The sequence below is a fragment of the Solanum lycopersicum genome, chromosome 1 (genome assembly GCF_036512215.1).
Source record: "Solanum lycopersicum chromosome 1, SLM_r2.1".
In the NCBI taxonomy this organism is placed as follows: Eukaryota; Viridiplantae; Streptophyta; class Magnoliopsida; order Solanales; family Solanaceae; genus Solanum; species Solanum lycopersicum.
The window spans coordinates 36,374,455-36,397,924 of record NC_090800.1 but is presented as its reverse complement, the minus strand read 5'-3'; the positions used below and the strand labels follow the sequence as shown (position 1 = coordinate 36,397,924).

The following is a 23,470-nucleotide window of genomic DNA, read 5'->3' as shown; positions in this document are numbered from 1 at the left end:
TTTAATAGATTTTAGAGTGCAATGAATGACGGATGCGATCATACCAGCACTAACGCACCGGATCCCATCAGAACTCCGAAGTTAAGCGTGCTTGGGCGAGAGTAGTACTAGGATGGGTGACCCCCTGGGAAGTCCTCGTGTTGCATCCCTCCTTTTTGTTGAAATTTGATCTCGTAATTGAAAAAAAAAAATATACTCATTTATTTTTTTTTTTGCGGAAAATACGTTCGGATTGAGGCGTCATTAGGATATGGGATGGTGGCGTCGGGGATGGGCGTGACGGGCGTCGTCGTGCGTCGGTGCGTGGAGGGTTTTAAAGCGGGGGGCGGGCTAGGGCGTTGGGAGGAAGGTTGTGTTTAATAGATTTTAGAGTGCAATGAATGACGGATGCGATCATACCAGCACTAACGCACCGGATCCCATCAGAACTCCGAAGTTAAGCGTGCTTGGGCGAGAGTAGTACTAGGATGGGTGACCCCCTGGGAAGTCCTCGTGTTGCATCCCTCCTTTTTGTTGAAATTTGATCTCGTAATTGAAAAAAAAAAATATACTCATTTATTTTTTTTTTTGCGGAAAATACGTTCGGATTGAGGCGTCATTAGGATATGGGATGGTGGCGTCGGGGATGGGCGTGACGGGCGTCGTCGTGCGTCGGTGCGTGGAGGGTTTTAAAGCGGGGGGCGGGCTAGGGCGTTGGGAGGAAGGTTGTGTTTAATAGATTTTAGAGTGCAATGAATGACGGATGCGATCATACCAGCACTAACGCACCGGATCCCATCAGAACTCCGAAGTTAAGCGTGCTTGGGCGAGAGTAGTACTAGGATGGGTGACCCCCTGGGAAGTCCTCGTGTTGCATCCCTCCTTTTTGTTGAAATTTGATCTCGTAATTGAAAAAAAAAAATATACTCATTTATTTTTTTTTTTGCGGAAAATACGTTCGGATTGAGGCGTCATTAGGATATGGGATGGTGGCGTCGGGGATGGGCGTGACGGGCGTCGTCGTGCGTCGGTGCGTGGAGGGTTTTAAAGCGGGGGGCGGGCTAGGGCGTTGGGAGGAAGGTTGTGTTTAATAGATTTTAGAGTGCAATGAATGACGGATGCGATCATACCAGCACTAACGCACCGGATCCCATCAGAACTCCGAAGTTAAGCGTGCTTGGGCGAGAGTAGTACTAGGATGGGTGACCCCCTGGGAAGTCCTCGTGTTGCATCCCTCCTTTTTGTTGAAATTTGATCTCGTAATTGAAAAAAAAAAATATACTCATTTATTTTTTTTTTTGCGGAAAATACGTTCGGATTGAGGCGTCATTAGGATATGGGATGGTGGCGTCGGGGATGGGCGTGACGGGCGTCGTCGTGCGTCGGTGCGTGGAGGGTTTTAAAGCGGGGGGCGGGCTAGGGCGTTGGGAGGAAGGTTGTGTTTAATAGATTTTAGAGTGCAATGAATGACGGATGCGATCATACCAGCACTAACGCACCGGATCCCATCAGAACTCCGAAGTTAAGCGTGCTTGGGCGAGAGTAGTACTAGGATGGGTGACCCCCTGGGAAGTCCTCGTGTTGCATCCCTCCTTTTTGTTGAAATTTGATCTCGTAATTGAAAAAAAAAAATATACTCATTTATTTTTTTTTTTGCGGAAAATACGTTCGGATTGAGGCGTCATTAGGATATGGGATGGTGGCGTCGGGGATGGGCGTGACGGGCGTCGTCGTGCGTCGGTGCGTGGAGGGTTTTAAAGCGGGGGGCGGGCTAGGGCGTTGGGAGGAAGGTTGTGTTTAATAGATTTTAGAGTGCAATGAATGACGGATGCGATCATACCAGCACTAACGCACCGGATCCCATCAGAACTCCGAAGTTAAGCGTGCTTGGGCGAGAGTAGTACTAGGATGGGTGACCCCCTGGGAAGTCCTCGTGTTGCATCCCTCCTTTTTGTTGAAATTTGATCTCGTAATTGAAAAAAAAAAATATACTCATTTATTTTTTTTTTTGCGGAAAATACGTTCGGATTGAGGCGTCATTAGGATATGGGATGGTGGCGTCGGGGATGGGCGTGACGGGCGTCGTCGTGCGTCGGTGCGTGGAGGGTTTTAAAGCGGGGGGCGGGCTAGGGCGTTGGGAGGAAGGTTGTGTTTAATAGATTTTAGAGTGCAATGAATGACGGATGCGATCATACCAGCACTAACGCACCGGATCCCATCAGAACTCCGAAGTTAAGCGTGCTTGGGCGAGAGTAGTACTAGGATGGGTGACCCCCTGGGAAGTCCTCGTGTTGCATCCCTCCTTTTTGTTGAAATTTGATCTCGTAATTGAAAAAAAAAAATATACTCATTTATTTTTTTTTTTGCGGAAAATACGTTCGGATTGAGGCGTCATTAGGATATGGGATGGTGGCGTCGGGGATGGGCGTGACGGGCGTCGTCGTGCGTCGGTGCGTGGAGGGTTTTAAAGCGGGGGGCGGGCTAGGGCGTTGGGAGGAAGGTTGTGTTTAATAGATTTTAGAGTGCAATGAATGACGGATGCGATCATACCAGCACTAACGCACCGGATCCCATCAGAACTCCGAAGTTAAGCGTGCTTGGGCGAGAGTAGTACTAGGATGGGTGACCCCCTGGGAAGTCCTCGTGTTGCATCCCTCCTTTTTGTTGAAATTTGATCTCGTAATTGAAAAAAAAAAATATACTCATTTATTTTTTTTTTTGCGGAAAATACGTTCGGATTGAGGCGTCATTAGGATATGGGATGGTGGCGTCGGGGATGGGCGTGACGGGCGTCGTCGTGCGTCGGTGCGTGGAGGGTTTTAAAGCGGGGGGCGGGCTAGGGCGTTGGGAGGAAGGTTGTGTTTAATAGATTTTAGAGTGCAATGAATGACGGATGCGATCATACCAGCACTAACGCACCGGATCCCATCAGAACTCCGAAGTTAAGCGTGCTTGGGCGAGAGTAGTACTAGGATGGGTGACCCCCTGGGAAGTCCTCGTGTTGCATCCCTCCTTTTTGTTGAAATTTGATCTCGTAATTGAAAAAAAAAAATATACTCATTTATTTTTTTTTTTGCGGAAAATACGTTCGGATTGAGGCGTCATTAGGATATGGGATGGTGGCGTCGGGGATGGGCGTGACGGGCGTCGTCGTGCGTCGGTGCGTGGAGGGTTTTAAAGCGGGGGGCGGGCTAGGGCGTTGGGAGGAAGGTTGTGTTTAATAGATTTTAGAGTGCAATGAATGACGGATGCGATCATACCAGCACTAACGCACCGGATCCCATCAGAACTCCGAAGTTAAGCGTGCTTGGGCGAGAGTAGTACTAGGATGGGTGACCCCCTGGGAAGTCCTCGTGTTGCATCCCTCCTTTTTGTTGAAATTTGATCTCGTAATTGAAAAAAAAAAATATACTCATTTATTTTTTTTTTTGCGGAAAATACGTTCGGATTGAGGCGTCATTAGGATATGGGATGGTGGCGTCGGGGATGGGCGTGACGGGCGTCGTCGTGCGTCGGTGCGTGGAGGGTTTTAAAGCGGGGGGCGGGCTAGGGCGTTGGGAGGAAGGTTGTGTTTAATAGATTTTAGAGTGCAATGAATGACGGATGCGATCATACCAGCACTAACGCACCGGATCCCATCAGAACTCCGAAGTTAAGCGTGCTTGGGCGAGAGTAGTACTAGGATGGGTGACCCCCTGGGAAGTCCTCGTGTTGCATCCCTCCTTTTTGTTGAAATTTGATCTCGTAATTGAAAAAAAAAAATATACTCATTTATTTTTTTTTTTGCGGAAAATACGTTCGGATTGAGGCGTCATTAGGATATGGGATGGTGGCGTCGGGGATGGGCGTGACGGGCGTCGTCGTGCGTCGGTGCGTGGAGGGTTTTAAAGCGGGGGGCGGGCTAGGGCGTTGGGAGGAAGGTTGTGTTTAATAGATTTTAGAGTGCAATGAATGACGGATGCGATCATACCAGCACTAACGCACCGGATCCCATCAGAACTCCGAAGTTAAGCGTGCTTGGGCGAGAGTAGTACTAGGATGGGTGACCCCCTGGGAAGTCCTCGTGTTGCATCCCTCCTTTTTGTTGAAATTTGATCTCGTAATTGAAAAAAAAAAATATACTCATTTATTTTTTTTTTTGCGGAAAATACGTTCGGATTGAGGCGTCATTAGGATATGGGATGGTGGCGTCGGGGATGGGCGTGACGGGCGTCGTCGTGCGTCGGTGCGTGGAGGGTTTTAAAGCGGGGGGCGGGCTAGGGCGTTGGGAGGAAGGTTGTGTTTAATAGATTTTAGAGTGCAATGAATGACGGATGCGATCATACCAGCACTAACGCACCGGATCCCATCAGAACTCCGAAGTTAAGCGTGCTTGGGCGAGAGTAGTACTAGGATGGGTGACCCCCTGGGAAGTCCTCGTGTTGCATCCCTCCTTTTTGTTGAAATTTGATCTCGTAATTGAAAAAAAAAAATATACTCATTTATTTTTTTTTTTGCGGAAAATACGTTCGGATTGAGGCGTCATTAGGATATGGGATGGTGGCGTCGGGGATGGGCGTGACGGGCGTCGTCGTGCGTCGGTGCGTGGAGGGTTTTAAAGCGGGGGGCGGGCTAGGGCGTTGGGAGGAAGGTTGTGTTTAATAGATTTTAGAGTGCAATGAATGACGGATGCGATCATACCAGCACTAACGCACCGGATCCCATCAGAACTCCGAAGTTAAGCGTGCTTGGGCGAGAGTAGTACTAGGATGGGTGACCCCCTGGGAAGTCCTCGTGTTGCATCCCTCCTTTTTGTTGAAATTTGATCTCGTAATTGAAAAAAAAAAATATACTCATTTATTTTTTTTTTTGCGGAAAATACGTTCGGATTGAGGCGTCATTAGGATATGGGATGGTGGCGTCGGGGATGGGCGTGACGGGCGTCGTCGTGCGTCGGTGCGTGGAGGGTTTTAAAGCGGGGGGCGGGCTAGGGCGTTGGGAGGAAGGTTGTGTTTAATAGATTTTAGAGTGCAATGAATGACGGATGCGATCATACCAGCACTAACGCACCGGATCCCATCAGAACTCCGAAGTTAAGCGTGCTTGGGCGAGAGTAGTACTAGGATGGGTGACCCCCTGGGAAGTCCTCGTGTTGCATCCCTCCTTTTTGTTGAAATTTGATCTCGTAATTGAAAAAAAAAAATATACTCATTTATTTTTTTTTTTGCGGAAAATACGTTCGGATTGAGGCGTCATTAGGATATGGGATGGTGGCGTCGGGGATGGGCGTGACGGGCGTCGTCGTGCGTCGGTGCGTGGAGGGTTTTAAAGCGGGGGGCGGGCTAGGGCGTTGGGAGGAAGGTTGTGTTTAATAGATTTTAGAGTGCAATGAATGACGGATGCGATCATACCAGCACTAACGCACCGGATCCCATCAGAACTCCGAAGTTAAGCGTGCTTGGGCGAGAGTAGTACTAGGATGGGTGACCCCCTGGGAAGTCCTCGTGTTGCATCCCTCCTTTTTGTTGAAATTTGATCTCGTAATTGAAAAAAAAAAATATACTCATTTATTTTTTTTTTTGCGGAAAATACGTTCGGATTGAGGCGTCATTAGGATATGGGATGGTGGCGTCGGGGATGGGCGTGACGGGCGTCGTCGTGCGTCGGTGCGTGGAGGGTTTTAAAGCGGGGGGCGGGCTAGGGCGTTGGGAGGAAGGTTGTGTTTAATAGATTTTAGAGTGCAATGAATGACGGATGCGATCATACCAGCACTAACGCACCGGATCCCATCAGAACTCCGAAGTTAAGCGTGCTTGGGCGAGAGTAGTACTAGGATGGGTGACCCCCTGGGAAGTCCTCGTGTTGCATCCCTCCTTTTTGTTGAAATTTGATCTCGTAATTGAAAAAAAAAAATATACTCATTTATTTTTTTTTTTGCGGAAAATACGTTCGGATTGAGGCGTCATTAGGATATGGGATGGTGGCGTCGGGGATGGGCGTGACGGGCGTCGTCGTGCGTCGGTGCGTGGAGGGTTTTAAAGCGGGGGGCGGGCTAGGGCGTTGGGAGGAAGGTTGTGTTTAATAGATTTTAGAGTGCAATGAATGACGGATGCGATCATACCAGCACTAACGCACCGGATCCCATCAGAACTCCGAAGTTAAGCGTGCTTGGGCGAGAGTAGTACTAGGATGGGTGACCCCCTGGGAAGTCCTCGTGTTGCATCCCTCCTTTTTGTTGAAATTTGATCTCGTAATTGAAAAAAAAAAATATACTCATTTATTTTTTTTTTTGCGGAAAATACGTTCGGATTGAGGCGTCATTAGGATATGGGATGGTGGCGTCGGGGATGGGCGTGACGGGCGTCGTCGTGCGTCGGTGCGTGGAGGGTTTTAAAGCGGGGGGCGGGCTAGGGCGTTGGGAGGAAGGTTGTGTTTAATAGATTTTAGAGTGCAATGAATGACGGATGCGATCATACCAGCACTAACGCACCGGATCCCATCAGAACTCCGAAGTTAAGCGTGCTTGGGCGAGAGTAGTACTAGGATGGGTGACCCCCTGGGAAGTCCTCGTGTTGCATCCCTCCTTTTTGTTGAAATTTGATCTCGTAATTGAAAAAAAAAAATATACTCATTTATTTTTTTTTTTGCGGAAAATACGTTCGGATTGAGGCGTCATTAGGATATGGGATGGTGGCGTCGGGGATGGGCGTGACGGGCGTCGTCGTGCGTCGGTGCGTGGAGGGTTTTAAAGCGGGGGGCGGGCTAGGGCGTTGGGAGGAAGGTTGTGTTTAATAGATTTTAGAGTGCAATGAATGACGGATGCGATCATACCAGCACTAACGCACCGGATCCCATCAGAACTCCGAAGTTAAGCGTGCTTGGGCGAGAGTAGTACTAGGATGGGTGACCCCCTGGGAAGTCCTCGTGTTGCATCCCTCCTTTTTGTTGAAATTTGATCTCGTAATTGAAAAAAAAAAATATACTCATTTATTTTTTTTTTTGCGGAAAATACGTTCGGATTGAGGCGTCATTAGGATATGGGATGGTGGCGTCGGGGATGGGCGTGACGGGCGTCGTCGTGCGTCGGTGCGTGGAGGGTTTTAAAGCGGGGGGCGGGCTAGGGCGTTGGGAGGAAGGTTGTGTTTAATAGATTTTAGAGTGCAATGAATGACGGATGCGATCATACCAGCACTAACGCACCGGATCCCATCAGAACTCCGAAGTTAAGCGTGCTTGGGCGAGAGTAGTACTAGGATGGGTGACCCCCTGGGAAGTCCTCGTGTTGCATCCCTCCTTTTTGTTGAAATTTGATCTCGTAATTGAAAAAAAAAAATATACTCATTTATTTTTTTTTTTGCGGAAAATACGTTCGGATTGAGGCGTCATTAGGATATGGGATGGTGGCGTCGGGGATGGGCGTGACGGGCGTCGTCGTGCGTCGGTGCGTGGAGGGTTTTAAAGCGGGGGGCGGGCTAGGGCGTTGGGAGGAAGGTTGTGTTTAATAGATTTTAGAGTGCAATGAATGACGGATGCGATCATACCAGCACTAACGCACCGGATCCCATCAGAACTCCGAAGTTAAGCGTGCTTGGGCGAGAGTAGTACTAGGATGGGTGACCCCCTGGGAAGTCCTCGTGTTGCATCCCTCCTTTTTGTTGAAATTTGATCTCGTAATTGAAAAAAAAAAATATACTCATTTATTTTTTTTTTTGCGGAAAATACGTTCGGATTGAGGCGTCATTAGGATATGGGATGGTGGCGTCGGGGATGGGCGTGACGGGCGTCGTCGTGCGTCGGTGCGTGGAGGGTTTTAAAGCGGGGGGCGGGCTAGGGCGTTGGGAGGAAGGTTGTGTTTAATAGATTTTAGAGTGCAATGAATGACGGATGCGATCATACCAGCACTAACGCACCGGATCCCATCAGAACTCCGAAGTTAAGCGTGCTTGGGCGAGAGTAGTACTAGGATGGGTGACCCCCTGGGAAGTCCTCGTGTTGCATCCCTCCTTTTTGTTGAAATTTGATCTCGTAATTGAAAAAAAAAAATATACTCATTTATTTTTTTTTTTGCGGAAAATACGTTCGGATTGAGGCGTCATTAGGATATGGGATGGTGGCGTCGGGGATGGGCGTGACGGGCGTCGTCGTGCGTCGGTGCGTGGAGGGTTTTAAAGCGGGGGGCGGGCTAGGGCGTTGGGAGGAAGGTTGTGTTTAATAGATTTTAGAGTGCAATGAATGACGGATGCGATCATACCAGCACTAACGCACCGGATCCCATCAGAACTCCGAAGTTAAGCGTGCTTGGGCGAGAGTAGTACTAGGATGGGTGACCCCCTGGGAAGTCCTCGTGTTGCATCCCTCCTTTTTGTTGAAATTTGATCTCGTAATTGAAAAAAAAAAATATACTCATTTATTTTTTTTTTGCGGAAAATACGTTCGGATTGAGGCGTCATTAGGATATGGGATGGTGGCGTCGGGGATGGGCGTGACGGGCGTCGTCGTGCGTCGGTGCGTGGAGGGTTTTAAAGCGGGGGGCGGGCTAGGGCGTTGGGAGGAAGGTTGTGTTTAATAGATTTTAGAGTGCAATGAATGACGGATGCGATCATACCAGCACTAACGCACCGGATCCCATCAGAACTCCGAAGTTAAGCGTGCTTGGGCGAGAGTAGTACTAGGATGGGTGACCCCCTGGGAAGTCCTCGTGTTGCATCCCTCCTTTTTGTTGAAATTTGATCTCGTAATTGAAAAAAAAAAATATACTCATTTATTTTTTTTTTTGCGGAAAATACGTTCGGATTGAGGCGTCATTAGGATATGGGATGGTGGCGTCGGGGATGGGCGTGACGGGCGTCGTCGTGCGTCGGTGCGTGGAGGGTTTTAAAGCGGGGGGCGGGCTAGGGCGTTGGGAGGAAGGTTGTGTTTAATAGATTTTAGAGTGCAATGAATGACGGATGCGATCATACCAGCACTAACGCACCGGATCCCATCAGAACTCCGAAGTTAAGCGTGCTTGGGCGAGAGTAGTACTAGGATGGGTGACCCCCTGGGAAGTCCTCGTGTTGCATCCCTCCTTTTTGTTGAAATTTGATCTCGTAATTGAAAAAAAAAAATATACTCATTTATTTTTTTTTTGCGGAAAATACGTTCGGATTGAGGCGTCATTAGGATATGGGATGGTGGCGTCGGGGATGGGCGTGACGGGCGTCGTCGTGCGTCGGTGCGTGGAGGGTTTTAAAGCGGGGGGCGGGCTAGGGCGTTGGGAGGAAGGTTGTGTTTAATAGATTTTAGAGTGCAATGAATGACGGATGCGATCATACCAGCACTAACGCACCGGATCCCATCAGAACTCCGAAGTTAAGCGTGCTTGGGCGAGAGTAGTACTAGGATGGGTGACCCCCTGGGAAGTCCTCGTGTTGCATCCCTCCTTTTTGTTGAAATTTGATCTCGTAATTGAAAAAAAAAAATATACTCATTTATTTTTTTTTTGCGGAAAATACGTTCGGATTGAGGCGTCATTAGGATATGGGATGGTGGCGTCGGGGATGGGCGTGACGGGCGTCGTCGTGCGTCGGTGCGTGGAGGGTTTTAAAGCGGGGGGCGGGCTAGGGCGTTGGGAGGAAGGTTGTGTTTAATAGATTTTAGAGTGCAATGAATGACGGATGCGATCATACCAGCACTAACGCACCGGATCCCATCAGAACTCCGAAGTTAAGCGTGCTTGGGCGAGAGTAGTACTAGGATGGGTGACCCCCTGGGAAGTCCTCGTGTTGCATCCCTCCTTTTTGTTGAAATTTGATCTCGTAATTGAAAAAAAAAAATATACTCATTTATTTTTTTTTTGCGGAAAATACGTTCGGATTGAGGCGTCATTAGGATATGGGATGGTGGCGTCGGGGATGGGCGTGACGGGCGTCGTCGTGCGTCGGTGCGTGGAGGGTTTTAAAGCGGGGGGCGGGCTAGGGCGTTGGGAGGAAGGTTGTGTTTAATAGATTTTAGAGTGCAATGAATGACGGATGCGATCATACCAGCACTAACGCACCGGATCCCATCAGAACTCCGAAGTTAAGCGTGCTTGGGCGAGAGTAGTACTAGGATGGGTGACCCCCTGGGAAGTCCTCGTGTTGCATCCCTCCTTTTTGTTGAAATTTGATCTCGTAATTGAAAAAAAAAAATATACTCATTTATTTTTTTTTTGCGGAAAATACGTTCGGATTGAGGCGTCATTAGGATATGGGATGGTGGCGTCGGGGATGGGCGTGACGGGCGTCGTCGTGCGTCGGTGCGTGGAGGGTTTTAAAGCGGGGGGCGGGCTAGGGCGTTGGGAGGAAGGTTGTGTTTAATAGATTTTAGAGTGCAATGAATGACGGATGCGATCATACCAGCACTAACGCACCGGATCCCATCAGAACTCCAAAGTTAAGCGTGCTTGGGCGAGAGTAGTACTAGGATGGGTGACCCCCTGGGAAGTCCTCGTGTTGCATCCCTCCTTTTTGTTGAAATTTGATCTCGTAATTGAAAAAAAAAAATATACTCATTTATTTTTTTTTTGCGGAAAATACGTTCGGATTGAGGCGTCATTAGGATATGGGATGGTGGCGTCGGGGATGGGCGTGACGGGCGTCGTCGTGCGTCGGTGCGTGGAGGGTTTTAAAGCGGGGGGCGGGCTAGGGCGTTGGGAGGAAGGTTGTGTTTAATAGATTTTAGAGTGCAATGAATGACGGATGCGATCATACCAGCACTAACGCACCGGATCCCATCAGAACTCCGAAGTTAAGCGTGCTTGGGCGAGAGTAGTACTAGGATGGGTGACCCCCTGGGAAGTCCTCGTGTTGCATCCCTCCTTTTTGTTGAAATTTGATCTCGTAATTGAAAAAAAAAATATACTCATTTATTTTTTTTTTGCGGAAAATACGTTCGGATTGAGGCGTCATTAGGATATGGGATGGTGGCGTCGGGGATGGGCGTGACGGGCGTCGTCGTGCGTCGGTGCGTGGAGGGTTTTAAAGCGGGGGGCGGGCTAGGGCGTTGGGAGGAAGGTTGTGTTTAATAGATTTTAGAGTGCAATGAATGACGGATGCGATCATACCAGCACTAACGCACCGGATCCCATCAGAACTCCGAAGTTAAGCGTGCTTGGGCGAGAGTAGTACTAGGATGGGTGACCCCCTGGGAAGTCCTCGTGTTGCATCCCTCCTTTTTGTTGAAATTTGATCTCGTAATTGAAAAAAAAAAATATACTCATTTATTTTTTTTTTGCGGAAAATACGTTCGGATTGAGGCGTCATTAGGATATGGGATGGTGGCGTCGGGGATGGGCGTGACGGGCGTCGTCGTGCGTCGGTGCGTGGAGGGTTTTAAAGCGGGGGGCGGGCTAGGGCGTTGGGAGGAAGGTTGTGTTTAATAGATTTTAGAGTGCAATGAATGACGGATGCGATCATACCAGCACTAACGCACCGGATCCCATCAGAACTCCGAAGTTAAGCGTGCTTGGGCGAGAGTAGTACTAGGATGGGTGACCCCCTGGGAAGTCCTCGTGTTGCATCCCTCCTTTTTGTTGAAATTTGATCTCGTAATTGAAAAAAAAAATATACTCATTTATTTTTTTTTTTGCGGAAAATACGTTCGGATTGAGGCGTCATTAGGATATGGGATGGTGGCGTCGGGGATGGGCGTGACGGGCGTCGTCGTGCGTCGGTGCGTGGAGGGTTTTAAAGCGGGGGGCGGGCTAGGGCGTTGGGAGGAAGGTTGTGTTTAATAGATTTTAGAGTGCAATGAATGACGGATGCGATCATACCAGCACTAACGCACCGGATCCCATCAGAACTCCGAAGTTAAGCGTGCTTGGGCGAGAGTAGTACTAGGATGGGTGACCCCCTGGGAAGTCCTCGTGTTGCATCCCTCCTTTTTGTTGAAATTTGATCTCGTAATTGAAAAAAAAAATATACTCATTTATTTTTTTTTTGCGGAAAATACGTTCGGATTGAGGCGTCATTAGGATATGGGATGGTGGCGTCGGGGATGGGCGTGACGGGCGTCGTCGTGCGTCGGTGCGTGGAGGGTTTTAAAGCGGGGGGCGGGCTAGGGCGTTGGGAGGAAGGTTGTGTTTAATAGATTTTAGAGTGCAATGAATGACGGATGCGATCATACCAGCACTAACGCACCGGATCCCATCAGAACTCCGAAGTTAAGCGTGCTTGGGCGAGAGTAGTACTAGGATGGGTGACCCCCTGGGAAGTCCTCGTGTTGCATCCCTCCTTTTTGTTGAAATTTGATCTCGTAATTGAAAAAAAAAAATATACTCATTTATTTTTTTTTTGCGGAAAATACGTTCGGATTGAGGCGTCATTAGGATATGGGATGGTGGCGTCGGGGATGGGCGTGACGGGCGTCGTCGTGCGTCGGTGCGTGGAGGGTTTTAAAGCGGGGGGCGGGCTAGGGCGTTGGGAGGAAGGTTGTGTTTAATAGATTTTAGAGTGCAATGAATGACGGATGCGATCATACCAGCACTAACGCACCGGATCCCATCAGAACTCCGAAGTTAAGCGTGCTTGGGCGAGAGTAGTACTAGGATGGGTGACCCCCTGGGAAGTCCTCGTGTTGCATCCCTCCTTTTTGTTGAAATTTAAATATACTCATTTTTTTTTTGCGGAAAATACGTTCGGATTGAGGCGTCATTAGGATATGGGATGGTGGCGTCGGGGATGGGCGTGACGGGCGTCGTCGTGCGTCGGTGCGTGGAGGGTTTTAAAGAGGGGGGCGGGCTAGGGCGTTGGGAGGAAGGTTGTGTTTAATAGAATTTAGAGTGCAATGAATGACGGATGCGATCATACAAGCACTAGCGCACCGGATCCCATCAGAACTCCAAAGTTAAGCGTGCTTGGGCGAGAGTAGTACTAGGATGGGTGACCCCCTGGGAAGTCCTCGTGTTGCATCCCTCCTTTTTGTTGAAATTTGATCTCGTAATTAAAAAAAAATATACTCATTTATTTTTTTTTGCGGAAAATACGTTCGGATTGAGGCGTCATTAGGATATGGGATGGTGGCGTCGGGGATGGGCATGACGGGCGTCGTCGTGCGTCAGTGCGTGGAGGGTTTTAAAGCGGGGGCGGGCTAGGGCGTTGGGAGGAAGGTTGTGTTTAATAGATTTTAGAGTGCAATGAATGACGGATGTGGTCATACCAGCACTAACGCACCGGATCCCATCAGAACTTCGAAGTTAAGCGTGCTTGGGCGAGAGTAGTACTAGGATGGGTGACCCCCTGGGAAGTCCTCGTGTTGCATCCCTCCTTTTTGTTGAAATTAGATCTCGTAATTAAAAAAAAATATACTCATTTATTTTTTTTTGCGGAAAATACGTTCGGATTTAGGCGTCATTAGGATATGGGATGGTGGCGTCGGGGATGGGCGTGACGGGCGTCGTCGTGCGTCGGTGCGTGGAGGGTTTTAAAGCGGGGGGCGGGCTAGGGCGTTGGGAGGAAGGTTGTGACTAATAGATTTTAGAGTGCATCGAATGACGGATGCGATCATACCAGCACTAACGCACCGGATCCCATCAGAACTCCGAAGTTAAGCGTGCTTGGGCGAGAGTAGTACTAGGATGGGTGACCCCCTGGGAAGTCCTCGTGTTGCATCCCTCCTTTTTGTTGAAATTTGATCTCGTAATTGAAAAAACAGTATACTCATTTATTTATTTTTTGCGGAAAATACGTTCGGATTGAGGCGTCATTAGGATATGGGATGGTGGCGTCGGGGATGGGCGTGACGGGCGTCGTCGTGCGTCGGTGCGTGGAGGGTTTTAAAGCGGGGGGCGGGCTAGGGCGTTGGGAGGAAGGTTGTGTTTAATAGATTTTATAGTGCAATGAATGATGGATGCGATCATACCAGCACTAACGCACCGGATCCCATCAGAACTCCGAAGTTAAGCGTGCTTGGGCGAGAGTAGTACTAGGATGGGTGACCCCCCTTGGAAGTCCTCGTGTTGCATCCCTCCTTTTTGTTGAAATTTGATCTCGTAATTGAAAAAAAAATATACTCATTTATTTTTTTTTTGCGGAAAATACGTTCGGATTGAGGCGTCATTAGGATATGGGATAGTGGCGTCGGGGATGGGCGTGACGGGCGTCGTCGTGCGTCGGTGCGTGGAGGGTTTTAAAGCGGGGGGCGGGCTAGGGCGTTGGGAGGAAGGTTGTGTTTAATAGAATTTAGAGTGCAATGAATGACGGATGCGATCATACATGCACTAGCGCATCGGATCCCATCAGAACTCCGAAGTTAAGCGTGCTTGGGCGAGAGTAGTACTAGGATGGGTGACCCCCTGGGAAGTCCTCGTGTTGCATCCCTCCTTTTTGTTGAAATTTGATCTCGTAATTAAAAAAAAAATATACTCATTTATTTTTTTTGCGGAAAATACGTTCGGATTGAGGCGTCATTAGGATATGGGATGGTCGCGTCGGGGATGGGCGTGACGGGCGTCGTCGTGCGTCGGTGCGTGGAGGGTTTTAAAGCGGGGGGCGGGCTAGGGCGTTGGGAGGAAGGTTGTGTTTAATAGAATTTAGAGTGCAATGAATGACGGATGCGATCATACAAGCACTAGCGCACCGGATCCCATCCGAACTCCGAAGTTAAGCGTGCTTGGGCGAGAGTAGTACTAGGATGGGTGACCCCCTGGGAAGTCCTCGTGTTGCATCCCTCCTTTTTGTTGAAATTTGATCTCGTAATTAAAAAAAAATATACTCATTTATTTTTTTTTGCGGAAAATACGTTCGGATTGAGGCGTCATTAGGATATGGGATGGTGGCGTCGGGGATGGGCGTGACGGGCGTCGTCGTGCGTCGGTGCGTGGAGGGTTTTAAAGCGGGGGGCGGGCTAGGGCGTTGGGAGGAAGGTTGTGTTTGATAGATTTTAGAGTGCATCGAATGACGGATGCGATCATACCAGCACTAACGCACCGGATCCCATCAGAACTCCGAAGTTAAGCGTGCTTGGGCGAGAGTAGTACTAGGATGGGTGACCCCCTGGGAAGTCCTCGTGTTGCATCCCTCCTTTTTGTTGAAATTTGATCTCGTAATTGAAAAAAAAAATATACTCATTTATTTTTTTTTTGCGGAAAATACGTTCGGATTGAGGCGTCATTAGGATATGGGATGGTGGCGTCGGGGATGGGCGTGACGGGCGTCGTCGTGCGTCGGTGCGTGGAGGGTTTTAAAGCGGGGGGCGGGCTAGGGCGTTGGGAGGAAGGTTGTGTTTAATAGATTTTAGAGTGCAATGAATGACGGATGCGATCATACCAGCACTAACGCACCGGATCCCATCAGAACTCCGAAGTTAAGCGTGCTTGGGCGAGAGTAGTACTAGGATGGGTGACCCCCTGGGAAGTCCTCGTGTTGCATCCCTCCTTTTTGTTGAAATTTGATCTCGTAATTGAAAAAACAATATACTCATTTATTATTTTTTTTGCGGAAAATACGTTCGGATTGAGGCGTCATTAGGATATGGGATGGTGGCGTCGGGGATGGGCGTGACGGGCGTCGTCGTGCGTCGGTGCGTGGAGGGTTTTAAAGCGGGGGGCGGGCTAGGGCGTTGGGAGGAAGGTTGTGTTTAATAGATTTTAGAGTGCAATGAATGATGGATGCGATCATACCAGCACTAACGCACCGGATCCCATCAGAACTCCGAAGTTAAGCGTGCTTGGGCGAGAGTAGTACTAGGATGGGTGACCCCCTTGGAAGTCCTCGTGTTGCATCCCTCCTTTTTGTTGAAATTTGATCTCGTAATTGAAAAAAAAATATACTCATTTATTTTTTTTTTGCGGAAAATACGTTCGGATTGAGGCGTCATTAGGATATGGGATAGTGGCGTCGGGGATGGGCGTGACGGGCGTCGTCGTGCGTCGGTGCGTGGAGGGTTTTAAAGCGGGGGGCGGGCTAGGGCGTTGGGAGGAAGGTTGTGTTTAATAGAATTTAGAGTGCAATGAATGACGGATGCGATCATACATGCACTAGCGCATCGGATCCCATCAGAACTCCGAAGTTAAGCGTGCTTGGGCGAGAGTAGTACTAGGATGGGTGACCCCCTGGGAAGTCCTCGTGTTGCATCCCTCCTTTTTGTTGAAATTTGATCTCGTAATTAAAAAAAAAATATACTCATTTATTTTTTTTACGGAAAATACGTTCGGATTGAGGCGTCATTAGGATATGGGATGGTCGCGTCGGGGATGGGCGTGACGGGCGTCGTCGTGCGTCGGTGCGTGGAGGGTTTTAAAGCGGGGGGCGGGCTAGGGCGTTGGGAGGAAGGTTGTGTTTAATAGATTTTAGAGTGCATCGAATGACGGATGCGATCATACAAGCACTAATGCACCGGATCCCATCAGAACTCCGAAGTGAAGCGTGCTTGGGCGAGAGTAGTACTAGGATGGGTGACCCCCTGGGAAGTCCTCGTGTTGCATCCCTCCTTTTTGTTGAAATTTGATCTCGTAATTGAAAAAAACAATATACTCATTTATTTTTTTTTGCGGAAAATACGTTCGGATTGAGGCGTCATTAGGATATGGGATGGTGGCGTCGGGGATGGGCGTGACGGGCGTCGTCGTGCGTCGGTGCGTGGAGGGTTTTAAAGAGGGGGGCGGGCTAGGGCGTTGGGAGGAAGGTTGTGTTTAATAGAATTTAGAGTGCAAAGAATGACGGATGCGATCATACAAGCACTAGCGCACCGGATCCCATCAGAACTCCGAAGTTAAGCGTGCTTGGGCGAGAGTAGTTCTAGGATGGGTGAGCCCCTGGGAAGTCCTCGTGTTGCATCCCTCCTTTTTGTTGAAATTTGATCTCTTAATTGAAAAAAAAATATACTCATTTTTTTTTGCGGAAAATACGTTCGGATTGAGGCGTCATTAGGATATGGGATGGTTGCGTCGGGGATGGGCGTGACGGGCGTCGTCGTGCGTCGGTGCGTGGAGAGTTTTAAAGCGAGGGGCGGGCTAGGGCGTTGGGAGGAAGGTTGTGTTTAATAGATTTTAGAGTGCAATGAATGACGGATGCGATCATACCAGCACTAACGCACCGGATCCCATCAGAACTCCGAAGTTAAGCGTGCTTGGGCGAGAGTAGTACTAGGATGGGTGACCCCGTGGGAAGTCCTCGTGTTGCATCCCTCCTTTTTGTTGAAATTTGATCTCGTAATTGAAAAAAATATACTCATTTATTTTTTTTTTGCGGAAAATACGTTTGGATTGAGGCGTCATTAGGATATGGGATGGTGGCGTCAGGGATGAGCGTGACGGGCGTCGTCGTGCGTCGGTGCGTAGAGGGTTTTAAAGCGGGGGCGGACTAGGGCGTTGGGAGGAAGGTTGTGTTTAATAGATTTTAGAGTGCAATGAATGACGGATGCGATCATACCAGTACTAACGCACCGGATCCCATCAGAACTTCGAAGTTAAGCGTGCTTGGGTGAGAGTAGTACTAGGATGGGTGACCCCCTGGGAAGTCCTCGGGTTGCATCACTCCTTTTTGTTGAAATTTGATCTCGTAATTGAAAAAAAAATATACTCATTTATGTTTTTTGCGGAAAATACGTTCGGATTGAGACGTCATTAGGATATGGGATGGTGGCGTCGGGGATGGGCGTGACGGGCGTCGTCGTGCGTCGGTGCGTGGAGGGTTTTAAAGAGGGGGGCGGGCTAGGGCGTTGGGAGGAAGGTTGTGTTTAATAGAATTTAGAGTGCAATGAATGACGGATGCGATCATACAAGCACTAGCGCACCGGATCCCATCAGAACTCCGAAGTTAAGCGTGCTTGGGCGAGAGTAGTACTAGGATGGGTGACCCCCTGGGAAGTCCTCGTGTTGCATCCCTCCTTTTTGTTGAAATTTGATCTCTTAATTGAAAAAAAAATATACTCATTTTTTTTTGCGGAAAATACGTTCGGATTGAGGCGTCATTAGGATATGGGATGGTTGCGTCGGGGATGGGCGTGACGGGCGTCGTCGTGCGTCGGTGCGTGGAGAGTTTTAAAGCGAGGGGCGGGCTAGGGCGTTGGGAGGAAGGTTGTGTTTAATAGATTTTAGAGTGCAATGAATGACGGATGCGATCATACCAGCACTAACGCACCGGATCCCATCAGAACTCCGAAGTTAAGCGTGCTTGGGCGAGAGTAGTACTAGGATGGGTGACCCCGTGGGAAGTCCTCGTGTTGCATCCCTCCTTTTTGTTGAAATTTGATCTTGTAATTGAAAAAAATATACTCATTTATTTTTTTTTTGCGGAAAATACGTTCGGATTGAGGCGTCATTAGGATATGGGATGGTGGCGTCAGGGATGAGCGTGACAGGCGTCGTCGTGCGTCGGTGCGTAGAGGGTTTTAAAGCGGGGGCGGACTAGGGCGTTGGGAGGAAGGTTGTGTTTAATAGATTTTAGAGTGCAATGAATGACGGATGCGATCATACCAGCACTAACGCACCGGATCCCATCAGAACTTCGAAGTTAAGCGTGCTTGGGTGACAGTAGTACTAGGATGGGTGACCCCCTGGGAAGTCCTCGGGTTGCATCACTCCTTTTTGTTGAAATTTGATCTCGTAATTGAAAAAAAAATATACTCATTTATGTTTTTTGCGGAAAATACGTTCGGATTGAGACGTCATTAGGATATGGGATGGTGGCGTCGGGGATGTGCGTGACGGGCGTCGTCGTGCGTCGGTGCGTGGAGAGTTTTAAAGCGAGGGGCGGGCAAGGGCGTTGGGAGGAAGGTTGTGTTTAATAGATTTTAGAGTGCAATGAATGATGGATGCGATCATACCAGCACTAACGCACCGGATCCCATCAGAACTCCGAAGTTAAGCGTGCTTGGCGAGAGTAGTACTAGGATGGGTGACCCCCTGGGAAGTCCTCATGTTGCATCCCTCCTTTTTGTTGAAATTTGATCTCGTAATTGAAAAAAAAAATATACTCATTTATTTTTTTTTTGCGGAAAATACGTTCGGATTGAGGCGTCATTAGGATATGGGATGGTGGCGTCGGGGATGGGCGTGACGGGCGTCGTCGTGCGTCGGTGCGTGGAGGGTTTTAAAGCGGGGGGCGGGCTAGGGCGTTGGGAAGAAGGTTATGTTTAATAGATTTTAGAGTGCAATGAATGACGGATGCGATCATACCAGCACTAACGCACCGGATCCCATCAGAACTCCGAAGTTAAGCGTGCTTGGGCGAGAGTAGGTCCCCCTGGGAAGTCCTCGTGTTGCATCCCTCCTTTTTGTTGAAATTTGATCTCGTAATTGAAAAAAAAAATATACTCATTTATTTTTTTTGCGGAAAATACGTTCGGATTGAGACGTCATTAGGATATGGGATGGTGGCGTCGGGGATGGGCGTGACGGGCGTCGTCGTGCGTCGGTGCGTGGAGGGTTTTAAAGCGGGGGGCGGGCTAGGGCGTTGGGAGGAAGGATGTGTTTAATAGATTTTAGAGTGCAATGAATGACAGATGCGATCATACCAGCACTAACGCATCGGATCCCATTAGAACTCCGAAGTTAAGCGTGCTTGGGCGAGAGTAGTACTAGGATGGGTGACCACTTGGGAAGTCCTCGTGTTGCATCCCTCCTTTTTGTTGAAATTTGATCTCGTAATTGAAAAAAAAATATACTCATTTATTTTTTTTTGCGGAAAATACGTTCGGATTGAGACGTCATTAGGATATGGGATGGTGGCGTCGGGGATGGGCGTGACGGGCGTCGTCGTGCGTGGAGGGTTTTAAAGCGGGGGGGGGGGGGGGGGCTAGGACGTTGGGAGGTAGGTTGTGTTTAATAGATTCTAGAGTGCAATGAATGACGGATGCGATCATACCAGCACTAACGCACCGGATCCCATCAGAACTCCGAAATTAAGCGTGCTTGGGCGAGAGTAGTACTAGGATGGGTGACCCCCTGGGAAGTCCTCGTGTTGCATCCCTCCTTTTTGTTGAAATTTTATCTCGTAATTGAAAAAAAAATATACTCATTTATTTTTTTTTGCGGAAAATACGATCGGATTGAGACGTCATTAGGATATGGGATGGTGGCGTCGGGGATGGGCGTGACGGGCGTCGTCGTGCGTCGGTGCGTGGAGGGTTTTAAAGCGGGGGGCGGGCTTGGGCGTTGGGAGGAAGGTTGTGTTTAATAGATTTTAGAGTGCAATGAATGATGGATGCGATCATACCAGCACTAACGCACCGGATCCCATCAGAACTCTGAAGTTAAGCGTGCTTGGGCGAGAGTAGTACTAGGATGGGTGACCCCCTGGGAAGTCCTCGTGTTGCATCCCTCCTTTTTGTTAAAATTTGATCTCGTAATTGAAAAAAAAATATACTCATTTATTTTTTTTGCGGAAAATACGTTCGAATTGAGGCGTCATTAGGATGTGGGATGGTGGCATCGGGGATGGGTGAGACGGGCGTCGTCGTGCGTCGGTGCGTGGAGGGTTTTAAAGCGGGGGGCGGGCTAGGGCGTTGGGAGGAAGGTTGTGTTTAATAGATTTTAGAGTGCAATGAATGACGGATGCGATCATACCAGCATTAACGCACCGGATCCCATCAGAACTCCGAAGTTAAGCGTGCTTGGGTGAGAGTAGTACTAGGATGGGTGACCCCCCTGGGAAGTCCTCGTGTTGCATCCCTCCTTTTTGTTGAAATTTGATGTCGTAATTGAAAAAAAAATATACTCATTTATTTTTTTTGCGGAAAATACGTTCGGATTGAGACGTCATTAGGATATGGGATGGTGGCGTCGGGGATGGGCGTGACGGGCGTCGTCGTGCGTCGGTGCGTGGAGGGTTTTAAAGCGGGGGGCGGGCTAGGGCGTTGGGAGGAAGGTTGTGTTTAATAGATTTTAGAGTGCAATGAATGACGGATGCGATCATACCAGCACTAACGCACCGGATCCCATCAGAACTCCGAAGTTAAGCGTGCTTGGGCGAGAGTAGTACTAGGATGGGTGACCCCCTAGGAAGTCCTCGTGTTGCATCCCTCTTTTTTGTTGAAATTTGATCTCGTAATTGAAAAAAAAATATACTCATTTTTTTTTACGGAAAATACGTTCGGATTGAGGCGTCATTAGGATATGGGATGGTGGCGTCGGGGATGGGCGTGACGGGCGTCGTCGTGCGTCGGTGCGTGGAGGGTTTTAAAGCGGGGGGCGGGCTAGGGCGTTGGGAGAAGGTTGTGTTTAATAGATTTTAGAGTGCAATGAATGACGGATGCGATCATACCAGCACTAACGCACCGGATCCCATCAGAACTCCGAAGTTAAGCGTGCTTGGGCGAGAGTAGTACTAGGATGGGTGACCCCCCGGGAAGTCCTCGTGTTGCATCACTCCTTTTTGTTGAAATTTGATCTCGTAATTGAAAAAAAATATACTCATTTATTGTTTTTTGCGGAAAATACGTTCGGATAGAGACGTCATTAGAATATGGGATGGTGGCGTCGGGGATGGGCGTGACGGGCGTCGTCATGCGTCGGTGCGTGGAGGGTTTTAAAGAGGGGGGCGGGCTAGGGCGTTGGGAGGAAGGTTGTGTTTAATAGATTTTAGAGTGCAAAGAATGACGTATGCGATCATACCAGCACTAACGCACCGGATCCTATCAGAACTCTGAAGTTAAGCGTGCTTGGGCGAGAGTAGCACTAGGATGGGTGACCCCCTGGGAAGTCCTCGTGTTGCATCCCTCCTTTTTGTTAAAATTTGATCTCGTAATTGAAAAAAAAATATACTCATTTATTTTTTTTTTGCGGAAAATACGTTCGGATTGAGGCGTCATTAGGATATGGGATGGTGGCGTCGGGGATGGGCGTGACGGGCGTCGTCGTGCGTCGGTGCGTGGAGGGTTTTAAAGCAGGGGGCGGGCTAGGGCGTTGGGAGGAAGGTTGTGTTTAATAGATTTTAGAGTGCAAAGAATGACGGATGCGATCATACCAGCACTAACGCACCGGATCCCATCAGAACTCCGAAGTTAAGCGTGCTTGGGCAAGAGTAGTACTAGGATGGGTGACCCACTGGGAAGTCCTCGTGTTGCATCCCTCCTTTTTGTTGAAATTTAATCTCGTAATTGAAAAAAAATATACTCATTTATTTTTTTTTTGCGAAAAATACGTTCGGATTTAGACGTCATTAGTATATTGGATGGTGGCGTCGGGGATGGGCGTGACAGGCGTCGTCGTGCGTCGGTGCGTGGAGGGTTTTAAAAGCAGGGGGCGGGCTAGGGCGTTGGGAGGAATGTTGTGTTTAATAGATTTTAGAGTGCAATGAATGACGGATGCGATCATACAAGCACTAACGCACCAGATCCCATTAGAACTCCGAAGTTAAGCGTGCTTGGGCGAGAGTAGTACTAGGATGGGTGACCCCCTGGGAAGTCCTCGTGTTGCATCCCTCCTTTTTGTTGAAATTTGATCTCGTAATTGAAAAAAAAATATACTCATTTATTTTTTTTTGTGGAAAATGCGTTCGGATTGAGACGTCATTAGGATATGGGATGGTGGCGTCGGGGATGGGCGTGACGGGCGTCGTCGTGCGTCGGTGCGTGGAGGGTTTTAAAGCGGGGGGCGGGCTAGGGCGTTGGGAGGAAGGTTGTGTTTAATAGATTTTAGAGTGCAATGAATGACGGATGCGATAACCAGCAATAACGCACCGGATCCCATCAGAACTCCGAAGTTAAGCGTGCTTGGGCGAGAGTAGTACTAGGATGGGTGACCCCATGAGAAGTCCTCGTGTTGCATCCCTCCTTTTTGTTGAAATTTGATCTCGTAATTGAAAAAAAAAATATACTCATTTTTTTTTTGCGGAAAATACGTTCGGATAGAGACGTCATTAGAATATGGGATGGTGGCGTCGGGGATGGGCGTGACGGGCGTCGTCGTGCGTCGGTGCGTGGAGGGTTTTAAAGAGGGGGGAGGGCTAGGGCGTTGGGAGGAAGGTTGTGTTTAATAGATTTTAGAGTGCAATGAATGACGTATGCGATCATACCAGCACTAACGCACTGGATCCCATCAGAACTCTGAAGTTAAGCGTGCTTGGGCGAGAGTAGCACTAGGATGGGTGACCCCCTGGGAAGTCCTCGTGTTGCATCCCTCCTTTTTGTTAAAATTTGATCTCGTAATTGAAAAAAAATATACTCATTTATTTTTTTTGCGGAAAATACGTTCGGATTGAGGCGTCATTAGGATATGGGATGGTGGCGTCGGGGATGGGCGTGACTAGCGTCGTCGTGCGTCGGTCCGTGGAGGGTTTTAAAGCGGGGGGCGGGCTAGGGCGTTGGGAGGAAGGTTGTGTTTAATAGATTTTAGAGTGCAATGAATGACGGATGCGATCATACCAGCAATAACGCACCGGATCCCATCAGAACTCCGAAGTTAAGCGTGCTTGGGCGAGAGTAGTACTAGGATGGGTGACCCCATGAGAAGTCCTCGTGTTGCATCCCTCCTTTTTGTTGAAATTTGATCTCGTAATTGAAAAAAAATATACTCATTTATTTTTTTTTTTGCGGAAAATACGTTCGGATTGAG

General features: G+C 48.8%; 66 non-coding genes and 1 pseudogene across 66 annotated transcripts; all 67 read left to right on the top strand.

Moving 5' to 3' along the window:
* The first annotated feature begins 30 nt into the window (after positions 1-30).
* On the top strand, positions 31-149 carry LOC138341548 (5S ribosomal RNA). The gene has a single exon (XR_011214341.1). It is a non-coding gene; the product is annotated as a 5S ribosomal RNA (ribosomal RNA).
* Positions 150-385: 236 nt separating this feature from the next.
* On the top strand, positions 386-504 carry LOC138341537 (5S ribosomal RNA). The gene has a single exon (XR_011214330.1). It is a non-coding gene; the product is annotated as a 5S ribosomal RNA (ribosomal RNA).
* Positions 505-740: 236 nt separating this feature from the next.
* On the top strand, positions 741-859 carry LOC138341526 (5S ribosomal RNA). Its single transcript, XR_011214319.1, has one exon. It is a non-coding gene; the product is annotated as a 5S ribosomal RNA (ribosomal RNA).
* A 236-nt stretch (positions 860-1,095) lies between these two features.
* On the top strand, positions 1,096-1,214 carry LOC138341515 (5S ribosomal RNA). The gene has a single exon (XR_011214308.1). It is a non-coding gene; the product is annotated as a 5S ribosomal RNA (ribosomal RNA).
* Positions 1,215-1,450: 236 nt separating this feature from the next.
* LOC138341504 (5S ribosomal RNA) lies at positions 1,451-1,569 on the top strand. Its single transcript, XR_011214297.1, has one exon. It is a non-coding gene; the product is annotated as a 5S ribosomal RNA (ribosomal RNA).
* A 236-nt stretch (positions 1,570-1,805) lies between these two features.
* On the top strand, positions 1,806-1,924 carry LOC138341493 (5S ribosomal RNA). Its single transcript, XR_011214286.1, has one exon. It is a non-coding gene; the product is annotated as a 5S ribosomal RNA (ribosomal RNA).
* Positions 1,925-2,160: 236 nt separating this feature from the next.
* LOC138341482 (5S ribosomal RNA) lies at positions 2,161-2,279 on the top strand. Its single transcript, XR_011214275.1, has one exon. It is a non-coding gene; the product is annotated as a 5S ribosomal RNA (ribosomal RNA).
* Positions 2,280-2,515: 236 nt separating this feature from the next.
* Positions 2,516-2,634, top strand: LOC138341470 (5S ribosomal RNA). The gene has a single exon (XR_011214264.1). It is a non-coding gene; the product is annotated as a 5S ribosomal RNA (ribosomal RNA).
* A 236-nt stretch (positions 2,635-2,870) lies between these two features.
* LOC138341459 (5S ribosomal RNA) lies at positions 2,871-2,989 on the top strand. Its single transcript, XR_011214253.1, has one exon. It is a non-coding gene; the product is annotated as a 5S ribosomal RNA (ribosomal RNA).
* Positions 2,990-3,225: 236 nt separating this feature from the next.
* Positions 3,226-3,344, top strand: LOC138341447 (5S ribosomal RNA). The gene has a single exon (XR_011214241.1). It is a non-coding gene; the product is annotated as a 5S ribosomal RNA (ribosomal RNA).
* A 236-nt stretch (positions 3,345-3,580) lies between these two features.
* Positions 3,581-3,699, top strand: LOC138341436 (5S ribosomal RNA). The gene has a single exon (XR_011214230.1). It is a non-coding gene; the product is annotated as a 5S ribosomal RNA (ribosomal RNA).
* A 236-nt stretch (positions 3,700-3,935) lies between these two features.
* Positions 3,936-4,054, top strand: LOC138341424 (5S ribosomal RNA). Its single transcript, XR_011214219.1, has one exon. It is a non-coding gene; the product is annotated as a 5S ribosomal RNA (ribosomal RNA).
* A 236-nt stretch (positions 4,055-4,290) lies between these two features.
* On the top strand, positions 4,291-4,409 carry LOC138341413 (5S ribosomal RNA). The gene has a single exon (XR_011214208.1). It is a non-coding gene; the product is annotated as a 5S ribosomal RNA (ribosomal RNA).
* A 236-nt stretch (positions 4,410-4,645) lies between these two features.
* On the top strand, positions 4,646-4,764 carry LOC138341401 (5S ribosomal RNA). The gene has a single exon (XR_011214197.1). It is a non-coding gene; the product is annotated as a 5S ribosomal RNA (ribosomal RNA).
* Positions 4,765-5,000: 236 nt separating this feature from the next.
* Positions 5,001-5,119, top strand: LOC138341390 (5S ribosomal RNA). Its single transcript, XR_011214186.1, has one exon. It is a non-coding gene; the product is annotated as a 5S ribosomal RNA (ribosomal RNA).
* Positions 5,120-5,355: 236 nt separating this feature from the next.
* Positions 5,356-5,474, top strand: LOC138341379 (5S ribosomal RNA). Its single transcript, XR_011214175.1, has one exon. It is a non-coding gene; the product is annotated as a 5S ribosomal RNA (ribosomal RNA).
* Positions 5,475-5,710: 236 nt separating this feature from the next.
* LOC138341368 (5S ribosomal RNA) lies at positions 5,711-5,829 on the top strand. The gene has a single exon (XR_011214164.1). It is a non-coding gene; the product is annotated as a 5S ribosomal RNA (ribosomal RNA).
* Positions 5,830-6,065: 236 nt separating this feature from the next.
* LOC138341356 (5S ribosomal RNA) lies at positions 6,066-6,184 on the top strand. The gene has a single exon (XR_011214153.1). It is a non-coding gene; the product is annotated as a 5S ribosomal RNA (ribosomal RNA).
* Positions 6,185-6,420: 236 nt separating this feature from the next.
* LOC138341345 (5S ribosomal RNA) lies at positions 6,421-6,539 on the top strand. The gene has a single exon (XR_011214142.1). It is a non-coding gene; the product is annotated as a 5S ribosomal RNA (ribosomal RNA).
* A 236-nt stretch (positions 6,540-6,775) lies between these two features.
* LOC138341333 (5S ribosomal RNA) lies at positions 6,776-6,894 on the top strand. The gene has a single exon (XR_011214130.1). It is a non-coding gene; the product is annotated as a 5S ribosomal RNA (ribosomal RNA).
* Positions 6,895-7,130: 236 nt separating this feature from the next.
* On the top strand, positions 7,131-7,249 carry LOC138341321 (5S ribosomal RNA). Its single transcript, XR_011214119.1, has one exon. It is a non-coding gene; the product is annotated as a 5S ribosomal RNA (ribosomal RNA).
* Positions 7,250-7,485: 236 nt separating this feature from the next.
* LOC138341310 (5S ribosomal RNA) lies at positions 7,486-7,604 on the top strand. Its single transcript, XR_011214108.1, has one exon. It is a non-coding gene; the product is annotated as a 5S ribosomal RNA (ribosomal RNA).
* Positions 7,605-7,840: 236 nt separating this feature from the next.
* Positions 7,841-7,959, top strand: LOC138341298 (5S ribosomal RNA). The gene has a single exon (XR_011214097.1). It is a non-coding gene; the product is annotated as a 5S ribosomal RNA (ribosomal RNA).
* A 236-nt stretch (positions 7,960-8,195) lies between these two features.
* Positions 8,196-8,314, top strand: LOC138341287 (5S ribosomal RNA). Its single transcript, XR_011214086.1, has one exon. It is a non-coding gene; the product is annotated as a 5S ribosomal RNA (ribosomal RNA).
* A 235-nt stretch (positions 8,315-8,549) lies between these two features.
* Positions 8,550-8,668, top strand: LOC138341276 (5S ribosomal RNA). Its single transcript, XR_011214075.1, has one exon. It is a non-coding gene; the product is annotated as a 5S ribosomal RNA (ribosomal RNA).
* A 236-nt stretch (positions 8,669-8,904) lies between these two features.
* LOC138341265 (5S ribosomal RNA) lies at positions 8,905-9,023 on the top strand. Its single transcript, XR_011214064.1, has one exon. It is a non-coding gene; the product is annotated as a 5S ribosomal RNA (ribosomal RNA).
* Positions 9,024-9,258: 235 nt separating this feature from the next.
* LOC138341254 (5S ribosomal RNA) lies at positions 9,259-9,377 on the top strand. Its single transcript, XR_011214053.1, has one exon. It is a non-coding gene; the product is annotated as a 5S ribosomal RNA (ribosomal RNA).
* Positions 9,378-9,612: 235 nt separating this feature from the next.
* LOC138341243 (5S ribosomal RNA) lies at positions 9,613-9,731 on the top strand. Its single transcript, XR_011214042.1, has one exon. It is a non-coding gene; the product is annotated as a 5S ribosomal RNA (ribosomal RNA).
* Positions 9,732-9,966: 235 nt separating this feature from the next.
* Positions 9,967-10,085, top strand: LOC138341232 (5S ribosomal RNA). The gene has a single exon (XR_011214031.1). It is a non-coding gene; the product is annotated as a 5S ribosomal RNA (ribosomal RNA).
* A 235-nt stretch (positions 10,086-10,320) lies between these two features.
* LOC138340917 (5S ribosomal RNA) lies at positions 10,321-10,439 on the top strand. The gene has a single exon (XR_011213744.1). It is a non-coding gene; the product is annotated as a 5S ribosomal RNA (ribosomal RNA).
* Positions 10,440-10,674: 235 nt separating this feature from the next.
* On the top strand, positions 10,675-10,793 carry LOC138341219 (5S ribosomal RNA). The gene has a single exon (XR_011214019.1). It is a non-coding gene; the product is annotated as a 5S ribosomal RNA (ribosomal RNA).
* Positions 10,794-11,027: 234 nt separating this feature from the next.
* On the top strand, positions 11,028-11,146 carry LOC138341208 (5S ribosomal RNA). The gene has a single exon (XR_011214008.1). It is a non-coding gene; the product is annotated as a 5S ribosomal RNA (ribosomal RNA).
* Positions 11,147-11,381: 235 nt separating this feature from the next.
* On the top strand, positions 11,382-11,500 carry LOC138341197 (5S ribosomal RNA). The gene has a single exon (XR_011213997.1). It is a non-coding gene; the product is annotated as a 5S ribosomal RNA (ribosomal RNA).
* A 235-nt stretch (positions 11,501-11,735) lies between these two features.
* On the top strand, positions 11,736-11,854 carry LOC138341185 (5S ribosomal RNA). Its single transcript, XR_011213986.1, has one exon. It is a non-coding gene; the product is annotated as a 5S ribosomal RNA (ribosomal RNA).
* A 234-nt stretch (positions 11,855-12,088) lies between these two features.
* LOC138341174 (5S ribosomal RNA) lies at positions 12,089-12,207 on the top strand. Its single transcript, XR_011213975.1, has one exon. It is a non-coding gene; the product is annotated as a 5S ribosomal RNA (ribosomal RNA).
* A 235-nt stretch (positions 12,208-12,442) lies between these two features.
* Positions 12,443-12,561, top strand: LOC138341162 (5S ribosomal RNA). The gene has a single exon (XR_011213964.1). It is a non-coding gene; the product is annotated as a 5S ribosomal RNA (ribosomal RNA).
* Positions 12,562-12,771: 210 nt separating this feature from the next.
* LOC138341018 (5S ribosomal RNA) lies at positions 12,772-12,890 on the top strand. The gene has a single exon (XR_011213842.1). It is a non-coding gene; the product is annotated as a 5S ribosomal RNA (ribosomal RNA).
* A 230-nt stretch (positions 12,891-13,120) lies between these two features.
* Positions 13,121-13,239, top strand: LOC138340959 (5S ribosomal RNA). The gene has a single exon (XR_011213786.1). It is a non-coding gene; the product is annotated as a 5S ribosomal RNA (ribosomal RNA).
* A 231-nt stretch (positions 13,240-13,470) lies between these two features.
* LOC138341151 (5S ribosomal RNA) lies at positions 13,471-13,589 on the top strand. The gene has a single exon (XR_011213953.1). It is a non-coding gene; the product is annotated as a 5S ribosomal RNA (ribosomal RNA).
* A 233-nt stretch (positions 13,590-13,822) lies between these two features.
* On the top strand, positions 13,823-13,942 carry LOC138340975 (5S ribosomal RNA). Its single transcript, XR_011213802.1, has one exon. It is a non-coding gene; the product is annotated as a 5S ribosomal RNA (ribosomal RNA).
* Positions 13,943-14,175: 233 nt separating this feature from the next.
* Positions 14,176-14,294, top strand: LOC138341028 (5S ribosomal RNA). Its single transcript, XR_011213852.1, has one exon. It is a non-coding gene; the product is annotated as a 5S ribosomal RNA (ribosomal RNA).
* Positions 14,295-14,525: 231 nt separating this feature from the next.
* Positions 14,526-14,644, top strand: LOC138340966 (5S ribosomal RNA). Its single transcript, XR_011213793.1, has one exon. It is a non-coding gene; the product is annotated as a 5S ribosomal RNA (ribosomal RNA).
* A 231-nt stretch (positions 14,645-14,875) lies between these two features.
* On the top strand, positions 14,876-14,994 carry LOC138341132 (5S ribosomal RNA). Its single transcript, XR_011213938.1, has one exon. It is a non-coding gene; the product is annotated as a 5S ribosomal RNA (ribosomal RNA).
* Positions 14,995-15,228: 234 nt separating this feature from the next.
* Positions 15,229-15,347, top strand: LOC138341064 (5S ribosomal RNA). The gene has a single exon (XR_011213888.1). It is a non-coding gene; the product is annotated as a 5S ribosomal RNA (ribosomal RNA).
* A 234-nt stretch (positions 15,348-15,581) lies between these two features.
* On the top strand, positions 15,582-15,700 carry LOC138340914 (5S ribosomal RNA). Its single transcript, XR_011213741.1, has one exon. It is a non-coding gene; the product is annotated as a 5S ribosomal RNA (ribosomal RNA).
* Positions 15,701-15,933: 233 nt separating this feature from the next.
* LOC138341027 (5S ribosomal RNA) lies at positions 15,934-16,052 on the top strand. Its single transcript, XR_011213851.1, has one exon. It is a non-coding gene; the product is annotated as a 5S ribosomal RNA (ribosomal RNA).
* Positions 16,053-16,283: 231 nt separating this feature from the next.
* LOC138340967 (5S ribosomal RNA) lies at positions 16,284-16,402 on the top strand. Its single transcript, XR_011213794.1, has one exon. It is a non-coding gene; the product is annotated as a 5S ribosomal RNA (ribosomal RNA).
* Positions 16,403-16,635: 233 nt separating this feature from the next.
* On the top strand, positions 16,636-16,754 carry LOC138341076 (5S ribosomal RNA). The gene has a single exon (XR_011213899.1). It is a non-coding gene; the product is annotated as a 5S ribosomal RNA (ribosomal RNA).
* Positions 16,755-16,982: 228 nt separating this feature from the next.
* Positions 16,983-17,101, top strand: LOC138340897 (5S ribosomal RNA). Its single transcript, XR_011213724.1, has one exon. It is a non-coding gene; the product is annotated as a 5S ribosomal RNA (ribosomal RNA).
* Positions 17,102-17,331: 230 nt separating this feature from the next.
* Positions 17,332-17,450, top strand: LOC138341047 (5S ribosomal RNA). The gene has a single exon (XR_011213871.1). It is a non-coding gene; the product is annotated as a 5S ribosomal RNA (ribosomal RNA).
* A 231-nt stretch (positions 17,451-17,681) lies between these two features.
* LOC138340972 (5S ribosomal RNA) lies at positions 17,682-17,800 on the top strand. Its single transcript, XR_011213799.1, has one exon. It is a non-coding gene; the product is annotated as a 5S ribosomal RNA (ribosomal RNA).
* A 228-nt stretch (positions 17,801-18,028) lies between these two features.
* On the top strand, positions 18,029-18,147 carry LOC138341620 (5S ribosomal RNA). Its single transcript, XR_011214413.1, has one exon. It is a non-coding gene; the product is annotated as a 5S ribosomal RNA (ribosomal RNA).
* A 230-nt stretch (positions 18,148-18,377) lies between these two features.
* On the top strand, positions 18,378-18,496 carry LOC138341086 (5S ribosomal RNA). Its single transcript, XR_011213909.1, has one exon. It is a non-coding gene; the product is annotated as a 5S ribosomal RNA (ribosomal RNA).
* A 231-nt stretch (positions 18,497-18,727) lies between these two features.
* Positions 18,728-18,845, top strand: LOC138341043 (5S ribosomal RNA). Its single transcript, XR_011213867.1, has one exon. It is a non-coding gene; the product is annotated as a 5S ribosomal RNA (ribosomal RNA).
* A 234-nt stretch (positions 18,846-19,079) lies between these two features.
* On the top strand, positions 19,080-19,185 carry LOC138341121 (5S ribosomal RNA; annotated as a pseudogene).
* A 232-nt stretch (positions 19,186-19,417) lies between these two features.
* LOC138340969 (5S ribosomal RNA) lies at positions 19,418-19,536 on the top strand. Its single transcript, XR_011213796.1, has one exon. It is a non-coding gene; the product is annotated as a 5S ribosomal RNA (ribosomal RNA).
* Positions 19,537-19,767: 231 nt separating this feature from the next.
* LOC138340928 (5S ribosomal RNA) lies at positions 19,768-19,886 on the top strand. Its single transcript, XR_011213755.1, has one exon. It is a non-coding gene; the product is annotated as a 5S ribosomal RNA (ribosomal RNA).
* Positions 19,887-20,118: 232 nt separating this feature from the next.
* LOC138340911 (5S ribosomal RNA) lies at positions 20,119-20,237 on the top strand. Its single transcript, XR_011213738.1, has one exon. It is a non-coding gene; the product is annotated as a 5S ribosomal RNA (ribosomal RNA).
* Positions 20,238-20,468: 231 nt separating this feature from the next.
* Positions 20,469-20,588, top strand: LOC138341007 (5S ribosomal RNA). The gene has a single exon (XR_011213832.1). It is a non-coding gene; the product is annotated as a 5S ribosomal RNA (ribosomal RNA).
* A 231-nt stretch (positions 20,589-20,819) lies between these two features.
* On the top strand, positions 20,820-20,938 carry LOC138340909 (5S ribosomal RNA). The gene has a single exon (XR_011213736.1). It is a non-coding gene; the product is annotated as a 5S ribosomal RNA (ribosomal RNA).
* A 227-nt stretch (positions 20,939-21,165) lies between these two features.
* On the top strand, positions 21,166-21,284 carry LOC138340933 (5S ribosomal RNA). The gene has a single exon (XR_011213760.1). It is a non-coding gene; the product is annotated as a 5S ribosomal RNA (ribosomal RNA).
* Positions 21,285-21,515: 231 nt separating this feature from the next.
* Positions 21,516-21,634, top strand: LOC138341045 (5S ribosomal RNA). Its single transcript, XR_011213869.1, has one exon. It is a non-coding gene; the product is annotated as a 5S ribosomal RNA (ribosomal RNA).
* A 233-nt stretch (positions 21,635-21,867) lies between these two features.
* On the top strand, positions 21,868-21,986 carry LOC138340950 (5S ribosomal RNA). Its single transcript, XR_011213777.1, has one exon. It is a non-coding gene; the product is annotated as a 5S ribosomal RNA (ribosomal RNA).
* A 233-nt stretch (positions 21,987-22,219) lies between these two features.
* LOC138341000 (5S ribosomal RNA) lies at positions 22,220-22,338 on the top strand. Its single transcript, XR_011213825.1, has one exon. It is a non-coding gene; the product is annotated as a 5S ribosomal RNA (ribosomal RNA).
* Positions 22,339-22,570: 232 nt separating this feature from the next.
* Positions 22,571-22,687, top strand: LOC138341052 (5S ribosomal RNA). Its single transcript, XR_011213876.1, has one exon. It is a non-coding gene; the product is annotated as a 5S ribosomal RNA (ribosomal RNA).
* A 230-nt stretch (positions 22,688-22,917) lies between these two features.
* Positions 22,918-23,036, top strand: LOC138341038 (5S ribosomal RNA). The gene has a single exon (XR_011213862.1). It is a non-coding gene; the product is annotated as a 5S ribosomal RNA (ribosomal RNA).
* Positions 23,037-23,266: 230 nt separating this feature from the next.
* Positions 23,267-23,385, top strand: LOC138340944 (5S ribosomal RNA). Its single transcript, XR_011213771.1, has one exon. It is a non-coding gene; the product is annotated as a 5S ribosomal RNA (ribosomal RNA).
* Positions 23,386-23,470: the final 85 nt, after the last annotated feature.